The sequence below is a fragment of the Petromyzon marinus genome, chromosome 56 (assembly GCF_048934315.1).
Source record: "Petromyzon marinus isolate PM22_M1 ecotype Great Lakes invasive population chromosome 56, UKy_Petmar_22M1.pri1.0, whole genome shotgun sequence".
Classification (NCBI taxonomy): Eukaryota; Metazoa; Chordata; class Hyperoartia; order Petromyzontiformes; family Petromyzontidae; genus Petromyzon; species Petromyzon marinus.
Genome location: NC_133722.1, coordinates 2,473,822 through 2,495,233, shown reverse-complemented (window position 1 = coordinate 2,495,233; position 21,412 = coordinate 2,473,822).

The following is a 21,412-nucleotide window of genomic DNA, read 5'->3' as shown; positions in this document are numbered from 1 at the left end:
CGAGTAGAAAATCATTTGAACGACGCAAACGAGGAGAGCGAGTCGACTGACAACCTGGCATATTCAAAGAAACTACGATAGGATAGACTGTACACCGTGCTCCCAATCAAGATGAATGCTTCTTTCTTTGCATGCTGTTGGTAAATGTGCCCGGTCCAACGTCTTTCCAGCAATTGAGAATTGTCAACGGCGTTACACATGCCACTTTCCGCAGTGCATGTCAAGCTCTGAATTTATTGGAGAACGACCGACACTGGGATGTATGCATTAATGATGCGTGCAACACGTCGCATCCAAATCAAATTCGTGCATTGTTTGCAATCATATTGACCGCCTGCTCTCCTTCATCTCCAACAGAGTTATGGGACAAATATAAATCGCACATGGCTGAAGATATTTTCCGTCGAATACGCAAGGAAAATTCAAATAGGAACATGGATTTCACAGCAGAAATCTACAACGAAGCGTTGATAATGATGAAAGATTTGTGCTTAGAAATTACGAACAAAGTTCTCAATCAATTGGGAATGCAATCACCGAATCGATCTGCTGCTGCTTCGTTCGATGTAGAATTGCGTCGTGAACAAAATTACAACACGGGTGATCTTTTGTCGTATGTGCAATCAAATATTCGCTTGAGCAAAACGGCATTTACGATCAAATAATGCAGACTATCAATAACGGAGTTGGAGAATTCTTCTTAGATGCGCCAGGAGGAACTGGTAAAATGTTCCTAATTAGATTGATTCTGGCAGCAATTCGATCCCAAAATGACATAGCCTTAGCTCTTGCATCGTCCGGAATAGCTGCGACATTGCTACCAGGTGAAAGAACTGCTCATTCCGCTTTGAAATTGCTATTGAACATGCAATTCATTGAAACTCCCACGTGCTACATTTCCAAAGCATCCGGCGTGGGAAAAGTATTGCAGAAATGCAAACTTATTGTTTGGGATGAATGCACAATGGCACAAAAAATCGCTCGAGGCTCTTGATCGATCATTGCAAGATTTGCGTGGAAACATCACACGGTTTGGGAACGCATTAATATTGCTTGCAGGAGATTTCAGGCAAACATTACCTGTAATTCCTCGATCGACACCAGCGGATGAAATAAATGCTTACCTGAAATACTCTCCTTTGTGGCGACACGTAAAGACGTTAAAATTAACTGCAAATATGCGTGTCCAGCTGCAAAACGATCAATCAGCTGAAATATTCTCACATCAATTGCTGGAAATTGGGAATGGAAATTGTGCCGGTTGATCTGACCTCAGGACGAATTTCATTGCCTCATAACTTCTGCAATTTAGTGACGTCAAAAGAAGAATTGGTTGAAAAAGTATTTCCCAATATTCAAACCAATTATAAGAATCACGATTGGCTGAGTGAACAAGCTATTCTTGCGGACAACAACAAAGACGTCTACGAACTTAACAATATTATTCAGTCTAACATTCAAAGCGAGGCAGTCACATACAAGTCTGTCGACACTGTTGTGGAAGCAGATGAAGCGGTTAATTATCCAACAGAATTTTTGAATTCACTCGATCTGCCAGGGATGCCACCGCACGTACTGCAATTGAAAATCGGCGTGCCAATTATCATGTTGCGAAATATCAACCAGCCAAAGCTTTGCAACGGCACGCGGCTTGCGGTAAACAAAAAATGAGCGACGTCGTTGAAGCAACAATCTTGACAGGACCTTTCAAAGGTGAAGATGTCCTCATTCCTCGCATTCCTATGATTCCAACGGATATGCCATTTCAATTTAAGAGATTGCAATTCCCAATTCGATTGGCGTTTGCAATCACCATCAACAAAGCTCAGGGCCAATCTTTAGAATTGTGCGGTTTAGATCTAGACACGGATTGCTTCTCACATGGACAATTATATGTTGCGTCTTCTCGAGTTGGCAAACCAGACAATCTCTATATCTACACAGACAATGGAACAACAAAAAATAGTGTATACCCACAACCATTGTGAAATTAAATATTTTAGAAACGTGCGCTTTCTCTTTTCTTTCTTTTCCATTTAACTAGACTGAGCCACAGCAACGTGTGGCCGGGTACAGCTAGTAAAATAATAAAAATATAAAACATTAACATTCTCACGACGTTTCGACTGCAAAACAAGCAATCATCAGGTGTGAAAACCACAGCAAGAAAAAATTGAAAAAAGTGGCGTTTTTTTGCCGTTAGCACCATGGAGAGCGATTTGGCAGTTATTCAGATGGACGAGTCCATATATGTTCGGAAAAGAGGAGAGGGGAGACGAAAATAATGGATGCAGTCTGAAAGCCACCGTAAGCGTGGCCAGTAAAAGAAATGTGGTCCATCAAATTAATATGGCCAGTCAAAATTAATTGGCCAGTCAAAAAAAAGTGGCCACTAAAAAGTGTGGACTATTGCAAAAAGAAAGTTTCCACTAATAAAAATTGGCCTATTAAAAACGTAAAGTGGCCAGTCAAGAAAATCTGGTAGGTTCAAAATATGAGTTGACAGTCAAAATAATTGGGCCGTAAAAAATATAGGTTTATTAATAAAATTGTCTAGTCAAAATAACATGGCTAGTTAAAATGAAGTGGCCAATGAAATATTATTTGGCCACTAAAAAGAAGTGCCCTATTTAAAAAAGGTGAAGTGGCTATTAAAATAAATAATTGGCCTATTAAAAATATAGTGTGCACCAAAAAATTATTGTTCTTTTAAAAATGCAGTGGCCAGTCAAGAAAATCTGGCCGGGAAAATAAATAAATACATGGTAAGTCAAAAAAAAATTGCCCATTCAAAATGAAGTGGCAGTAAAATATGTGGCCAGTAAAAGAATTGTGGCCAATTAAAATAATGTGGCCATTGAAAATGAAGCGTCCAGTGAAAGAAATGTGGCCACTACAAAAAATTGGCCTATTAAAAAAACAGTGGCCTATTACAAAATGATATGGTTACTAAAAAAAGAAGTTGGTCTTTAATAAAATGAAGTGATTTGTCAAAAAATCTGGCCGAATTTTTTTAGAAAGTGACCATTCAAAAGAATTGTCCCGTAAAAAAAATTGCCAGTAAAAAAAGTGTTCCGTCAAAATAAAGTGGCCTATGAAAATAATGTGGTCAGTAAAATTAAATTGCGCAGTCAAAAAAAGTGGGCACAAAATAAAATTTCGATTAAAAAAGAAAATGGCCAGCATTAAAAATGTTGCCAGTAAAATAAATATGGCCTATCAAAATAATGTGGCCAGAAAAATAGTAACCAGTAAAAAAAAATATTGGTACTCAAAAAAAATTAAGTGGTAATTCAAAAGAATTTATCCGTAAAAACTATATCGCCAGACAAAGTTGAATTTTCATAGATTTCGATTTATTTTCATTTTGATTTAATTATTTCGTGTGACATTGCGTTGGAATTGAGCTGTGTCGTTTACCATAGCGAAGAACGGGCATCAGCGAACGAGCGAAACAGACAAAGAATGGCTCAAATACGTGCCGAGGAAGCAGCAGAGCGACGTGCAGCCAGACTTGAGGATGCCACGGTTGCGAGCACGGCGATCGCGTTCTGCAGCTTCAGATCTGCTTCGTTCTCAACAGAATGAACGCGACTGGCTGATAGTGGCTGAAAGACGTCAACGAGAAACAGCAGATCAGCGTCAAACACGACTCCGTGCTCAGCAATCACACGATTACAATCGCCTTGCATTCCGGTACAACCCAGCTGATGATTATAGTTTGATCCGGCATGTTCTCATCGGCACTATGACTGAAGTGTGTCCTTATTGCAAGGCTCTGAAATTTAATGGAGAAACGAAAGGAATGTGTTGCGCCGCCAGAAAAATTAAACTGCCTCAACTTGGAGAACCGCCAGAGACATTAAAAACTTTGCTTGCTGGATATACCGCCGAATCAAAGCATTTCCTATCTAACATCAGGAAATACAACTCATGCTTCCAAATGACGTCGTTCGGCGCAGAAATCGTAACAGCTCAATTCATGCCAACTTTCAAAGTGAAAGGACAAATTTATCATAAAGCCGGCTCCCTGCTTCCATTCTCAGATGGTCAACATAAATTCCTACATATGTATTTCATCGGTGATGGCAATGATGAATTGAATGCATGCTGCGGAATTTCTACCGGCATAAAAAGGTCCATCGTTTCCCAACTGCAAGAACTTCTTCACGAAAAAAACAATTTAGTGCGTTTGTTCAAAACAGCAATTGACATGATGCCATCTGATACACACAAGATTGTTATTCATGCTGACAAAACGCCTGCTGGAGAACATGTGCGAAGATTCAATGATCCAACTATAGACGAAGTGGCAATTGTTATAGTCGGAGATCAATTCCAACCTAGAGATATTGTTCTTCATCGGAGAAACGATCAATTAACAAAAGTTGCAGAAACTCATCGATGCTACGATGCCCTGCAATATCCAATCATGTTTTGGGATGGTTCCGATGGATATAACTTCAACGTTAAGATGATAAATCCAGTCAGTGGCGGATAAACAAATGAGAAATGCACCGCAATGAACTATTATTCATACCGATTAATGATTCGAGAGAATGAAGACAATCACATTTTGAAATGACGTCAATTGTTTCACCAATACATCGTAGATATGTATGCAAAAATCGAAACAGAACTTTTGACATTCATCCGTTTGAATCAGACCAAGCTTCGCTCTGAAGAATACGTTCATTTGCGAGATGCAGTTGTAAATGACGGTAATACAACTAACGTTGGAAGACGAACGATTTTGCCATCTTCATATACAGGCAGTCCACGTCATGTGCATGAGTACGCTCAAGATGCAATTGCGTATGTTCGTCACTACGGGCGTCCAGACCTATTCATTACATTCACATGAAATCCAGCTTGGGACGATATGCAACAGCTCTTACTTCCTGGGCAATAGCCGGTGGATAGGCATGACATCACAGCACGTGTTTTCAGACAGAAGCTGAAATCGCTGATGGATTTCATGGTAAAACATGAAGTGTTTGGGTCTGTGCACTGCTGGATGTACTCAGTGGAATGGCAAAAGAGAGGATTGCCAAACGCACATATACCAATCTGGCTCTATAACAAAATCACTTCAAACGAAATCGACGATGTAATATGCGCTGAAATACCCGATGCCGACGTCGATAAGGATTTGCATGAAATTGTGACGAAAAATATGATACATGGACCTTGCGGTACACTGAATCCAAATTCACCATGCATGATAGACGGAAAATGCTCTAAGCGATATCCTCGAGCATTAGTATCCAACACAGTTACAGGAAACGATGGATATCCTTAATACAGAAGACGATCAGCAGAAGATGCCGGTAAATTAGCAACCATACAAATGCGAAACGGTGACATCGAAGTAGAAAACCGGTGGGTTGTTCCATATTCGCCTTTGCTATCAAAAACATACAAAGCGCACATAAACGTGGAATGCTGTAACTCCGTTAAATCGATCAAATACATTTGTAAGTACGTGAATAAAGGCAGCGACATGGCAGTTTTTGGCGTGCAACCAGAAATAAGTGATAGGAATGCGGTCATACATATCGATGAAATCGCACAGTATCAGGCTGGAAGATACATAAGCAGTAATGAAGCTGTATGGCGAATTCTTTCATTTCCCATACATGAACGAAGTCCAGCTGTTGTTCACTTAGCAGTACATCTAGAAAATGGACAACGCGTGTATTTCACAGCTGCAAATGTGCAACAAATAGCCCTGAATCCACCGGCTACAACGTTAACTGCTTTCTTCACGTTATGTCAAAATGACACGTTTGCGAAAACACTGCTGTATTCGGAAGTGCCTACGTATTACACATGGAATGCGAGTAGAAAATCATTTGAACGACGCAAACGAGGAGAGCGAGTCGACTGACAACCTGGCATATTCAAAGAAACTACGATAGGATAGACTGTACACCGTGCTCCCAATCAAGATGAATGCTTCTTTCTTTGCATGCTGTTGGTAAATGTGCCCGGTCCAACGTCTTTCCAGCAATTGAGAATTGTCAACGGCGTTACACATGCCACTTTCCGCAGTGCATGTCAAGCTCTGAATTTATTGGAGAACGACCGACACTGGGATGTATGCATTAATGATGCGTGCAACACGTCGCATCCTTATCAAATTCGTGCATTGTTTGCAATCATATTGACCGCCTGCTCTCCTTCATCTCCAACAGAGTTATGGGACAAATATAAATCGCACATGGCTGAAGATATTTTCCGTCGAATACGCAAGGAAAATTCAAATAGGAACATGGATTTCACAGCAGAAATCTACAACGAAGCGTTGATAATGATGAAAGATTTGTGCTTAGAAATTACGAACAAAGTTCTCAATCAATTGGGAATGCAATCACCGAATCGATCTGCTGCTGCTTCGTTCGATGTAGAATTGCGTCGTGAACAAAATTACAACACGGGTGATCTTTTGTCGTATGTGCAATCAAATATTCGCTTGAGCAAAAAGGCATTTACGATCAAATAATGCAGACTATCAATAACGGAGTTGGAGAATTCTTCTTAGATGCGCCAGGAGGAACTGGTAAAATGTTCCTAATTAGATTGATTCTGGCAGCAATTCGATCCCAAAATGACATAGCCTTAGCTCTTGCATCGTCCGGAATAGCTGCGACATTGCTACCAGGTGAAAGAACTGCTCATTCCGCTTTGAAATTGCTATTGAACATGCAATTCATTGAAACTCCCACGTGCTACATTTCCAAAGCATCCGGCGTGGGAAAAGTATTGCAGAAATGCAAACTTATTGTTTGGGATGAATGCACAATGGCACAAAAAATCGCTCGAGGCTCTTGATCGATCATTGCAAGATTTGCGTGGAAACATCACACGGTTTGGGAACGCATTAATATTGCTTGCAGGAGATTTCAGGCAAACATTACCTGTAATTCCTCGATCGACACCAGCGGATGAAATAAATGCTTACCTGAAATACTCTCCTTTGTGGCGACACGTAAAGACGTTAAAATTAACTGCAAATATGCGTGTCCAGCTGCAAAACGATCAATCAGCTGAAATATTCTCACATCAATTGCTGGAAATTGGGAACGGAAATTGTGCCGGTTGATCTGACCTCAGGACGAATTTCATTGCCTCATAACTTCTGCAATTTAGTGACGTCAAAAGAAGAATTGGTTGAAAAAGTATTTCCCAATATTCAAACCAATTATAAGAATCACGATTGGCTGAGTGAACAAGCTATTCTTGCGGACAACAACAAAGACGTCTACGAACTTAACAATATTATTCAGTCTAACATTCAAAGCGAGGCAGTCACATACAAGTCTGTCGACACTGTTGTGGAAGCAGATGAAGCGGTTAATTATCCAACAGAATTTTTGAATTCACTCGATCTGCCAGGGATGCCACCGCACGTACTGCAATTGAAAATCGGCGTGCCAATTATCATGTTGCGAAATATCAACCAGCCAAAGCTTTGCAACGGCACGCGGCTTGCGGTAAACAAAAAATGAGCGACGTCGTTGAAGCAACAATCTTGACAGGACCTTTCAAAGGTGAAGATGTCCTCATTCCTCGCATTCCTATGATTCCAACGGATATGCCATTTCAATTTAAGAGATTGCAATTCCCAATTCGATTGGCGTTTGCAATCACCATCAACAAAGCTCAGGGCCAATCTTTAGAATTGTGCGGTTTAGATCTAGACACGGATTGCTTCTCACATGGACAATTATATGTTGCGTCTTCTCGAGTTGGCAAACCAGACAATCTCTATATCTACACAGACAATGGAACAACAAAAAATAGTGTATACCCACAACCATTGTGAAATTAAATATTTTAGAAACGTGCGCTTTCTCTTTTCTTTCTTTTCCATTTAACTAGACTGAGCCACAGCAACGTGTGGCCGGGTACAGCTAGTAAAATAATAAAAATATAAAACATTAACATTCTCACGACGTTTCGACTGCAAAACAAGCAATCATCAGGTGTGAAAACCACAGCAAGAAAAAATTGAAAAAAGTGGCGTTTTTTTGCCGTTAGCACCATGGAGAGCGATTTGGCAGTTATTCAGATGGACGAGTCCATATATGTTCGGAAAAGAGGAGAGGGGAGACGAAAATAATGGATGCAGTCTGAAAGCCACCGTAAGCGTGGCCAGTAAAAGAAATGTGGTCCATCAAATTAATATGGCCAGTCAAAATTAATTGGCCAGTCAAAAAAAAGTGGCCACTAAAAAGTGTGGACTATTGCAAAAAGAAAGTTTCCACTAATAAAAATTGGCCTATTAAAAACGTAAAGTGGCCAGTCAAGAAAATCTGGTAGGTTCAAAATATGAGTGGACAGTCAAAATAATTGGGCCGTAAAAAATATAGGTTTATTAATAAAATTGTCTAGTCAAAATAACATGGCTAGTTAAAATGAAGTGGCCAATGAAATATTATTTGGCCACTAAAAAGAAGTGCCCTATTTAAAAAAGGTGAAGTGGCTATTAAAATAAATAATTGGCCTATTAAAAATATAGTGTGCACCAAAAAATTATTGTTCTTTTAAAAATGCAGTGGCCAGTCAAGAAAATCTGGCCGGGAAAATAAATAAATACATGGTAAGTCAAAAAAAAATTGCCCATTCAAAATGAAGTGGCAGTAAAATATGTGGCCAGTAAAAGAATTGTGGCCAATTAAAATAATGTGGCCATTGAAAATGAAGCGTCCAGTGAAAGAAATGTGGCCACTACAAAAAATTGGCCTATTAAAAAAACAGTGGCCTATTACAAAATGATATGGTTACTAAAAAAAGAAGTTGGTCTTTAATAAAATGAAGTGATTTGTCAAAAAATCTGGCCGAATTTTTTTAGAAAGTGACCATTCAAAAGAATTGTCCCGTAAAAAAAATTGCCAGTAAAAAAAGTGTTCCGTCAAAATAAAGTGGCCTATGAAAATAATGTGGTCAGTAAAATTAAATTGCGCAGTCAAAAAAAGTGGGCACAAAATAAAATTTCGATTAAAAAAGAAAATGGCCAGCATTAAAAATGTTGCCAGTAAAATAAATATGGCCTATCAAAATAATGTGGCCAGAAAAATAGTAACCAGTAAAAAAAAATATTGGTACTCAAAAAAAATTAAGTGGTAATTCAAAATAATTTATCCGTAAAAACTATATCGCCAGACAAAGTTGAATTTTCATAGATTTCGATTTATTTTCATTTTGATTTAATTATTTCGTGTGACATTGCGTTGGAATTGAGCTGTGTCGTTTACCATAGCGAAGAACGGGCATCAGCGAACGAGCGAAACAGACAAAGAATGGCTCAAATACGTGCCGAGGAAGCAGCAGAGCGACGTGCAGCCAGACTTGAGGATGCCACGGTTGCGAGCACGGCGATCGCGTTCTGCAGCTTCAGATCTGCTTCGTTCTCAACAGAATGAACGCGACTGGCTGATAGTGGCTGAAAGACGTCAACGAGAAACAGCAGATCAGCGTCAAACACGACTCCGTGCTCAGCAATCACACGATTACAATCGCCTTGCATTCCGGTACAACCCAGCTGATGATTATAGTTTGATCCGGCATGTTCTCATCGGCACTATGACTGAAGTGTGTCCTTATTGCAAGGCTCTGAAATTTAATGGAGAAACGAAAGGAATGTGTTGCGCCGCCAGAAAAATTAAACTGCCTCAACTTGGAGAACCGCCAGAGACATTAAAAACTTTGCTTGCTGGATATACCGCCGAATCAAAGCATTTCCTATCTAACATCAGGAAATACAACTCATGCTTCCAAATGACGTCGTTCGGCGCAGAAATCGTAACAGCTCAATTCATGCCAACTTTCAAAGTGAAAGGACAAATTTATCATAAAGCCGGCTCCCTGCTTCCATTCTCAGATGGTCAACATAAATTCCTACATATGTATTTCATCGGTGATGGCAATGATGAATTGAATGCATGCTGCGGAATTTCTACCGGCATAAAAAGGTCCATCGTTTCCCAACTGCAAGAACTTCTTCACGAAAAAAACAATTTAGTGCGTTTGTTCAAAACAGCAATTGACATGATGCCATCTGATACACACAAGATTGTTATTCATGCTGACAAAACGCCTGCTGGAGAACATGTGCGAAGATTCAATGATCCAACTATAGACGAAGTGGCAATTGTTATAGTCGGAGATCAATTCCAACCTAGAGATATTGTTCTTCATCGGAGAAACGATCAATTAACAAAAGTTGCAGAAACTCATCGATGCTACGATGCCCTGCAATATCCAATCATGTTTTGGGATGGTTCCGATGGATATAACTTCAACGTTAAGATGATAAATCCAGTCAGTGGCGGATAAACAAATGAGAAATGCACCGCAATGAACTATTATTCATACCGATTAATGATTCGAGAGAATGAAGACAATCACATTTTGAAATGACGTCAATTGTTTCACCAATACATCGTAGATATGTATGCAAAAATCGAAACAGAACTTTTGACATTCATCCGTTTGAATCAGACCAAGCTTCGCTCTGAAGAATACGTTCATTTGCGAGATGCAGTTGTAAATGACGGTAATACAACTAACGTTGGAAGACGAACGATTTTGCCATCTTCATATACAGGCAGTCCACGTCATGTGCATGAGTACGCTCAAGATGCAATTGCGTATGTTCGTCACTACGGGCGTCCAGACCTATTCATTACATTCACATGAAATCCAGCTTGGGACGATATGCAACAGCTCTTACTTCCTGGGCAATAGCCGGTGGATAGGCATGACATCACAGCACGTGTTTTCAGACAGAAGCTGAAATCGCTGATGGATTTCATGGTAAAACATGAAGTGTTTGTGTCTGTGCACTGCTGGATGTACTCAGTGGAATGGCAAAAGAGAGGATTGCCAAACGCACATATACCAATCTGGCTCTATAACAAAATCACTTCAAACGAAATCGACGATGTAATATGCGCTGAAATACCCGATGCCGACGTCGATAAGGATTTGCATGAAATTGTGACGAAAAATATGATACATGGACCTTGCGGTACACTGAATCCAAATTCACCATGCATGATAGACGGAAAATGCTCTAAGCGATATCCTCGAGCATTAGTATCCAACACAGTTACAGGAAACGATGGATATCCTTAATACAGAAGACGATCAGCAGAAGATGCCGGTAAATTAGCAACCATACAAATGCGAAACGGTGACATCGAAGTAGAAAACCGGTGGGTTGTTCCATATTCGCCTTTGCTATCAAAAACATACAAAGCGCACATAAACGTGGAATGCTGTAACTCCGTTAAATCGATCAAATACATTTGTAAGTATGTGAATAAAGGCAGCGACATGGCAGTTTTTGGCGTGCAACCAGAAATAAGTGATAGGAATGCGGTCATACATATCGATGAAATCGCACAGTATCAGGCTGGAAGATACATAAGCAGTAATGAAGCTGTATGGCGAATTCTTTCATTTCCCATACATGAACGAAGTCCAGCTGTTGTTCACTTAGCAGTACATCTAGAAAATGGACAACGCGTGTATTTCACAGCTGCAAATGTGCAACAAATAGCCCTGAATCCACCGGCTACAACGTTAACTGCTTTCTTCACGTTATGTCAAAATGACACGTTTGCGAAAACACTGCTGTATTCGGAAGTGCCTACGTATTACACATGGAATGCGAGTAGAAAATCATTTGAACGACGCAAACGAGGAGAGCGAGTCGACTGACAACCTGGCATATTCAAAGAAACTACGATAGGATAGACTGTACACCGTGCTCCCAATCAAGATGAATGCTTCTTTCTTTGCATGCTGTTGGTAAATGTGCCCGGTCCAACGTCTTTCCAGCAATTGAGAATTGTCAACGGCGTTACACATGCCACTTGCCGCAGTGCATGTCAAGCTCTGAATTTATTGGAGAACGACCGACACTGGGATGTATGCATTAATGATGCGTGCAACACGTCGCATCCAAATCAAATTCGTGCATTGTTTGCAATCATATTGACCGCCTGCTCTCCTTCATCTCCAACAGAGTTATGGGACAAATATAAATCGCACATGGCTGAAGATATTTTCCGTCGAATACGCAAGGAAAATTCAAATAGGAACATGGATTTCACAGCAGAAATCTACAACGAAGCGTTGATAATGATGAAAGATTTGTGCTTAGAAATTACGAACAAAGTTCTCAATCAATTGGGAATGCAATCACCGAATCGATCTGCTGCTGCTTCGTTCGATGTAGAATTGCGTCGTGAACAAAATTACAACACGGGTGATCTTTTGTCGTATGTGCAATCAAATATTCGCTTGAGCAAAAAGGCATTTACGATCAAATAATGCAGACTATCAATAACGGAGTTGGAGAATTCTTCTTAGATGCGCCAGGAGGAACTGGTAAAATGTTCCTAATTAGATTGATTCTGGCAGCAATTCGATCCCAAAATGACATAGCCTTAGCTCTTGCATCGTCCGGAATAGCTGCGACATTGCTACCAGGTGAAAGAACTGCTCATTCCGCTTTGAAATTGCTATTGAACATGCAATTCATTGAAACTCCCACGTGCTACATTTCCAAAGCATCCGGCGTGGGAAAAGTATTGCAGAAATGCAAACTTATTGTTTGGGATGAATGCACAATGGCACAAAAAATCGCTCGAGGCTCTTGATCGATCATTGCAAGATTTGCGTGGAAACATCACACGGTTTGGGAACGCATTAATATTGCTTGCAGGAGATTTCAGGCAAACATTACCTGTAATTCCTCGATCGACACCAGCGGATGAAATAAATGCTTACCTGAAATACTCTCCTTTGTGGCGACACGTAAAGACGTTAAAATTAACTGCAAATATGCGTGTCCAGCTGCAAAACGATCAATCAGCTGAAATATTCTCACATCAATTGCTGGAAATTGGGAACGGAAATTGTGCCGGTTGATCTGACCTCAGGACGAATTTCATTGCCTCATAACTTCTGCAATTTAGTGACGTCAAAAGAAGAATTGGTTGAAAAAGTATTTCCCAATATTCAAACCAATTATAAGAATCACGATTGGCTGAGTGAACAAGCTATTCTTGCGGACAACAACAAAGACGTCTACGAACTTAACAATATTATTCAGTCTAACATTCAAAGCGAGGCAGTCACATACAAGTCTGTCGACACTGTTGTGGAAGCAGATGAAGCGGTTAATTATCCAACAGAATTTTTGAATTCACTCGATCTGGCAGGGATGCCACCGCACGTACTGCAATTGAAAATCGGCGTGCCAATTATCATGTTGCGAAATATCAACCAGCCAAAGCTTTGCAACGGCACGCGGCTTGCGGTAAACAAAAAATGAGCGACGTCGTTGAAGCAACAATCTTGACAGGACCTTTCAAAGGTGAAGATGTCCTCATTCCTCGCATTCCTATGATTCCAACGGATATGCCATTTCAATTTAAGAGATTGCAATTCCCAATTCGATTGGCGTTTGCAATCACCATCAACAAAGCTCAGGGCCAATCTTTAGAATTGTGCGGTTTAGATCTAGACACGGATTGCTTCTCACATGGACAATTATATGTTGCGTCTTCTCGAGTTGGCAAACCAGACAATCTCTATATCTACACAGACAATGGAACAACAAAAAATAGTGTATACCCACAACCATTGTGAAATTAAATATTTTAGAAACGTGCGCTTTCTCTTTTCTTTCTTTTCCATTTAACTAGACTGAGCCACAGCAACGTGTGGCCGGGTACAGCTAGTAAAATAATAAAAATATAAAACATTAACATTCTCACGACGTTTCGACTGCAAAACAAGCAATCATCAGGTGTGAAAACCACAGCAAGAAAAAATTGAAAAAAGTGGCGTTTTTTTGCCGTTAGCACCATGGAGAGCGATTTGGCAGTTATTCAGATGGACGAGTCCATATATGTTCGGAAAAGAGGAGAGGGGAGACGAAAATAATGGATGCAGTCTGAAAGCCACCGTAAGCGTGGCCAGTAAAAGAAATGTGGTCCATCAAATTAATATGGCCAGTCAAAATTAATTGGCCAGTCAAAAAAAAGTGGCCACTAAAAAGTGTGGACTATTGCAAAAAGAAAGTTTCCACTAATAAAAATTGGCCTATTAAAAACGTAAAGTGGCCAGTCAAGAAAATCTGGTAGGTTCAAAATATGAGTGGACAGTCAAAATAATTGGGCCGTAAAAAATATAGGTTTATTAATAAAATTATCTAGTCAAAATAACATGGCTAGTTAAAATGAAGTGGCCAATGAAATATTATTTGGCCACTAAAAAGAAGTGCCCTATTTAAAAAAGGTGAAGTGGCTATTAAAATAAATAATTGGCCTATTAAAAATATAGTGTGCACCAAAAAATTATTGTTCTTTTAAAAATGCAGTGGCCAGTCAAGAAAATCTGGCCGGGAAAATAAATAAATACATGGTAAGTCAAAAAAAAATTGCCCATTCAAAATGAAGTGGCAGTAAAATATGTGGCCAGTAAAAGAATTGTGGCCAATTAAAATAATGTGGCCATTGAAAATGAAGCGTCCAGTGAAAGAAATGTGGCCACTACAAAAAATTGGCCTATTAAAAAAACAGTGGCCTATTACAAAATGATATGGTTACTAAAAAAAGAAGTTGGTCTTTAATAAAATGAAGTGATTTGTCAAAAAATCTGGCCGAATTTTTTTAGAAAGTGACCATTCAAAGGAATTGTCCCGTAAAAAAAATTGCCAGTAAAAAAAGTGTTCCGTCAAAATAAAGTGGCCTATGAAAATAATGTGGTCAGTAAAATTAAATTGCGCAGTCAAAAAAAGTGGGCACAAAATAAAATTTCGATTAAAAAAGAAAATGGCCAGCATTAAAAATGTTGCCAGTAAAATAAATATGGCCTATCAAAATAATGTGGCCAGAAAAATAGTAACCAGTAAAAAAAAATATTGGTACTCAAAAAAAATTAAGTGGTAATTCAAAAGAATTTATCCGTAAAAACTATATCGCCAGACAAAGTTGAATTTTCATAGATTTCGATTTATTTTCATTTTGATTTAATTATTTCGTGTGACATTGCGTTGGAATTGAGCTGTGTCGTTTACCATAGCGAAGAACGGGCATCAGCGAACGAGCGAAACAGACAAAGAATGGCTCAAATATGTGCCGAGGAAGCAGCAGAGCGACGTGCAGCCAGACTTGAGGATGCCACGGTTGCGAGCACAGCGATCGCGTTCTGCAGCTTCAGATCTGCTTCGTTCTCAACAGAATGAACGCGACTGGCTGATAGTGGCTGAAAGACGTCAACGAGAAACAGCAGATCAGCGTCAAACACGACTCCGTGCTCAGCAATCACACGATTACAATCGCCTTGCATTCCGGTACAACCCAGCTGATGATTATAGTTTGATCCGGCATGTTCTCATCGGCACTATGACTGAAGTGTGTCCTTATTGCAAGGCTCTGAAATTTAATGGAGAAACGAAAGGAATGTGTTGCGCCGCCAGAAAAATTAAACTGCCTCAACTTGGAGAACCGCCAGAGACATTAAAAACTTTGCTTGCTGGATATACCGCCGAATCAAAGCATTTCCTATCTAACATCAGGAAATACAACTCATGCTTCCAAATGACGTCGTTCGGCGCAGAAATCGTAACAGCTCAATTCATGCCAACTTTCAAAGTGAAAGGACAAATTTATCATAAAGCCGGCTCCCTGCTTCCATTCTCAGATGGTCAACATAAATTCCTACATATGTATTTCATCGGTGATGGCAATGATGAATTGAATGCATGCTGCGGAATTTCTACCGGCATAAAAAGGTCCATCGTTTCCAAACTGCAAGAACTTCTTCACGAAAAAAACAATTTAGTGCGTTTGTTCAAAACAGCAATTGACATGATGCCATCTGATACACACAAGATTGTTATTCATGCTGACAAAACGCCTGCTGGAGAACATGTGCGAAGATTCAATGATCCAACTATAGACGAAGTGGCAATTGTTATAGTCGGAGATCAATTCCAACCTAGAGATATTGTTCTTCATCGGAGAAACGATCAATTAACAAAAGTTGCAGAAACTCATCGATGCTACGATGCCCTGCAATATCCAATCATGTTTTGGGATGGTTCCGATGGATATAACTTCAACGTTAAGATGATAAATCCAGTCAGTGGCGGATAAACAAATAAGAAATGCACCGCAATGAACTATTATTCATACCGATTAATGATTCGAGAGAATGAAGACAATCACATTTTGAAATGACGTCAATTGTTTCACCAATACATCGTAGATATGTATGCAAAAATCGAAACAGAACTTTTGACATTCATCCGTTTGAATCAGACCAAGCTTCGCTCTGAAGAATACGTTCATTTGCGAGATGCAGTTGTAAATGACGGTAATACAACTAACGTTGGAAGACGAACGATTTTGCCATCTTCATATACAGGCAGTCCACGTCATGTGCATGAGTACGCTCAAGATGCAATTGCGTATGTTCGTCACTACGGGCGTCCAGACCTATTCATTACATTCACATGAAATCCAGCTTGGGACGATATGCAACAGCTCTTACTTCCTGGGCAATAGCCGGTGGATAGGCATGACATCACAGCACGTGTTTTCAGACAGAAGCTGAAATCGCTGATGGATTTCATGGTAAAACATGAAGTGTTTGGGTCTGTGCACTGCTGGATGTACTCAGTGGAATGGCAAAAGAGAGGATTGCCAAACGCACATATACCAATCTGGCTCTATAACAAAATCACTTCAAACGAAATCGACGATGTAATATGCGCTGAAATACCCGATGCCGACGTCGATAAGGATTTGCATGAAATTGTGACGAAAAATATGATACATGGACCTTGCGGTACACTGAATCCAAATTCACCATGCATGATAGACGGAAAATGCTCTAAGCGATATCCTCGAGCATTAGTATCCAACACAGTTACAGGAAACGATGGATATCCTTAATACAGAAGACGATCAGCAGAAGATGCCGGTAAATTAGCAACCATACAAATGCGAAACGGTGACATCGAAGTAGAAAACCGGTGGGTTGTTCCATATTCGCCTTTGCTATCAAAAACATACAAAGCGCACATAAACGTGGAATGCTGTAACTCCGTTAAATCGATAAAATACATTTGTAAGTACGTGAATAAAGGCAGCGACATGGCAGTTTTTGGCGTGCAACCAGAAATAAGTGATAGGAATGCGGTCATACATATCGATGAAATCGCACAGTATCAGGCTGGAAGATACATAAGCAGTAATGAAGCTGTATGGCGAATTCTTTCATTTCCCATACATGAACGAAGTCCAGCTGTTGTTCACTTAGCAGTACATCTAGAAAATGGACAACGCGTGTATTTCACAGCTGCAAATGTGCAACAAATAGCCCTGAATCCACCGGCTACAACGTTAACTGCTTTCTTCACGTTATGTCAAAATGACACGTTTGCGAAAACACTGCTGTATTCGGAAGTGCCTACGTATTACACATGGAATGCGAGTAGAAAATCATTTGAACGACGCAAACGAGGAGAGCGAGTCGACTGACAACCTGGCATATTCAAAGAAACTACGATAGGATAGACTGTACACCGTGCTCCCAATCAAGATGAATGCTTCTTTCTTTGCATGCTGTTGGTAAATGTGCCCGGTCCAACGTCTTTCCAGCAATTGAGAATTGTCAACGGCGTTACACATGCCACTTTCCGCAGTGCATGTCAAGCTCTGAATTTATTGGAGAACGACCGACACTGGGATGTATGCATTAATGATGCGTGCAACACGTCGCATCCAAATCAAATTCGTGCATTGTTTGCAATCATATTGACCGCCTGCTCTCCTTCATCTCCAACAGAGTTATGGGACAAATATAAATCGCACATGGCTGAAGATATTTTCCGTCGAATACGCAAGGAAAATTCAAATAGGAACATGGATTTCACAGCAGAAATCTACAACGAAGCGTTGATAATGATGAAAGATTTGTGCTTAGAAATTATGAACAAAGTTCTCAATCAATTGGGAATGCAATCACCGAATCGATCTGCTGCTGCTTCGTTCGATGTAGAATTGCGTCGTGAACAAAATTACAACACGGGTGATCTTTTGTCGTATGTGCAATCAAATATTCGCTTGAGCAAAAAGGCATTTACGATCAAATAATGCAGACTATCAATAACGGAGTTGGAGAATTCTTCTTAGATGCGCCAGGAGGAACTGGTAAAATGTTCCTAATTAGATTGATTCTGGCAGCAATTCGATCCCAAAATGACATAGCCTTAGCTCTTGCATCGTCCGGAATAGCTGCGACATTGCTACCAGGTGAAAGAACTGCTCATTCCGCTTTGAAATTGCTATTGAACATGCAATTCATTGAAACTCCCACGTGCTACATTTCCAAAGCATCCGGCGTGGGAAAAGTATTGCAGAAATGCAAACTTATTGTTTGGGATGAATGCACAATGGCACAAAAAATCGCTCGAGGCTCTTGATCGATCATTGCAAGATTTGCGTGGAAACATCACACGGTTTGGGAACGCATTAATATTGCTTGCAGGAGATTTCAGGCAAACATTACCTGTAATTCCTCGATCGACACCAGCGGATGAAATAAATGCTTACCTGAAATACTCTCCTTTGTGGCGACACGTAAAGACGTTAAAATTAACTGCAAATATGCGTGTCCAGCTGCAAAACGATCAATCAGCTGAAATATTCTCACATCAATTGCTGGAAATTGGGAACGGAAATTGTGCCGGTTGATCTGACCTCAGGACGAATTTCATTGCCTCATAACTTCTGCAATTTAGTGACGTCAAAAGAAGAATTGGTTGAAAAAGTATTTCCCAATATTCAAACCAATTATAAGAATCACGATTGGCTGAGTGAACAAGCTATTCTTGCGGACAACAACAAAGACGTCTACGAACTTAACAATATTATTCAGTCTAACATTCAAAGCGAGGCAGTCACATACAAGTCTGTCGACACTGTTGTGGAAGCAGATGAAGCGGTTAATTATCCAACAGAATTTTTGAATTCACTCGATCTGCCAGGGATGCCACCGCACGTACTGCAATTGAAAATCGGCGTGCCAATTATCATGTTGCGAAATATCAACCAGCCAAAGCTTTGCAACGGCACGCGGCTTGCGGTAAACAAAAAATGAGCGACGTCGTTGAAGCAACAATCTTGACAGGACCTTTCAAAGGTGAAGATGTCCTCATTCCTCGCATTCCTATGATTCCAACGGATATGCCATTTCAATTTAAGAGATTGCAATTCCCAATTCGATTGGCGTTTGCAATCACCATCAACAAAGCTCAGGGCCAATCTTTAGAATTGTGCGGTTTAGATCTAGACACGGATTGCTTCTCACATGGACAATTATATGTTGCGTCTTCTCGAGTTGGCAAACCAGACAATCTCTATATCTACACAGACAATGGAACAACAAAAAATAGTGTATACCCACAACCATTGTGAAATTAAATATTTTAGAAACGCGCGCTTTCTCTTTTCTTTCTTTTCCATTTAACTAGACTGAGCCACAGCAACGTGTGGCCGGGTACAGCTAGTAAAATAATAAAAATATAAAACATTAACATTCTCACGACGTTTCGACTGCAAAACAAGCAATCATCAGGTGTGAAAACCACAGCAAGAAAAAATTGAAAAAAGTGGCGTTTTTTTGCCGTTAGCACCATGGAGAGCGATTTGGCAGTTATTCAGATGGACGAGTCCATATATGTTCGGAAAAGAGGAGAGGGGAGACGATAATAATGGATGCAGTCTGAAAGCCACCGTAAGCGTGGCCAGTAAAAGAAATGTGGTCCATCAAATTAATATGGCCAGTCAAAATTAATTGGCCAGTCAAAAAAAAGTGGCCACTAAAAAGTGTGGACTATTGCAAAAAGAAAGTTTCCACTAATAAAAATTGGCCTATTAAAAACGTAAAGTGGCCAGTCAAGAAAATCTGGTAGGTTCAAAATATGAGTGGACAGTCAAAATAATTGGGCCGTAAAAAATATAGGTTTATTAATAAAATTGTCTAGTCAAAATAACATGGCTAGTTAAAATGAAGTGGCCAATGAAATATTATTTGGCCACTAAAAAGAAGTGCCCTATTTAAAAAAGGTGAAGTGGCTATTAAAATAAATAATTGGCCTATTAAAAATATAGTGTGCACCAAAAAATTATTGTTCTTTTAAAAATGCAGTGGCCAGTCAAGAAAATCTGGCCGGGAAAATAAATAAATACATGGTAAGTCAAAAAAAAATTGCCCATTCAAAATGAAGTGGCAGTAAAATATGTGGCCAGTAAAAGAATTGTGGCCAATTAAAATAATGTGGCCATTGAAAATGAAGCGTCCAGTGAAAGAAATGTGGCCACTACAAAAAATTGGCCTATTAAAAAAAAACAGTGGCCTATTACAAAATGATATGGTTACTAAAAAAAGAAGTTGGTCTTTAATAAAATGAAGTGATTTGTCAAAAAATCTGGCCGAATTTTTTTAGAAAGTGACCATTCAAAAGAATTGTCCCGTAAAAAAAATTGCCAGTAAAAAAAGTGTTCCGTCAAAATAAAGTGGCCTATGAAAATAATGTGGTCAGTAAAATTAAATTGCGCAGTCAAAAAAAGTGGGCACAAAATAAAATTTCGATTAAAAAAGAAAATGGCCAGCATTAAAAATGTTGCCAGTAAAATAAATATGGCCTATCAAAATAATGTGGCCAGAAAAATAGTAACCAGTAAAAAAAAATATTGGTACTCAAAAAAAATTAAGTGGTAATTCAAAAGAATTTATCCGTAAAAACTATATCGCCAGACAAAGTTGAATTTTCATAGATTTCGATTTATTTTCATTTTGATTTAATTATTTCGTGTGACATTGCGTTGGAATTGAGCTGTGTCGTTTACCATAGCGAAGAACGGGCATCAGCGAACGAGCGAAACAGACAAAGAATGGCTCAAATACGTGCCGAGGAAGCAGCAGAGCGACGTGCAGCCAGACTTGAGGATGCCACGGTTGCGAGCACGGCGATCGCGTTCTGCAGCTTCAGATCTGCTTCGTTCTCAACAGAATGAACGCGACTGGCTGATAGTGGCTGAAAGACGTCAACGAGAAACAGCAGATCAGCGTCAAACACGACTCCGTGCTCAGCAATCACACGATTACAATCGCCTTGCATTCCGGTACAACCCAGCTGATGATTATAGTTTGATCCGGCATGTTCTCATCGGCACTATGACTGAAGTGTGTCCTTATTGCAAGGCTCTGAAATTTAATGGAGAAACGAAAGGAATGTGTTGCGCCGCCAGAAAAATTAAACTGCCTCAACTTGGAGAACCGCCAGAGACATTAAAAACTTTGCTTGCTGGATATACCG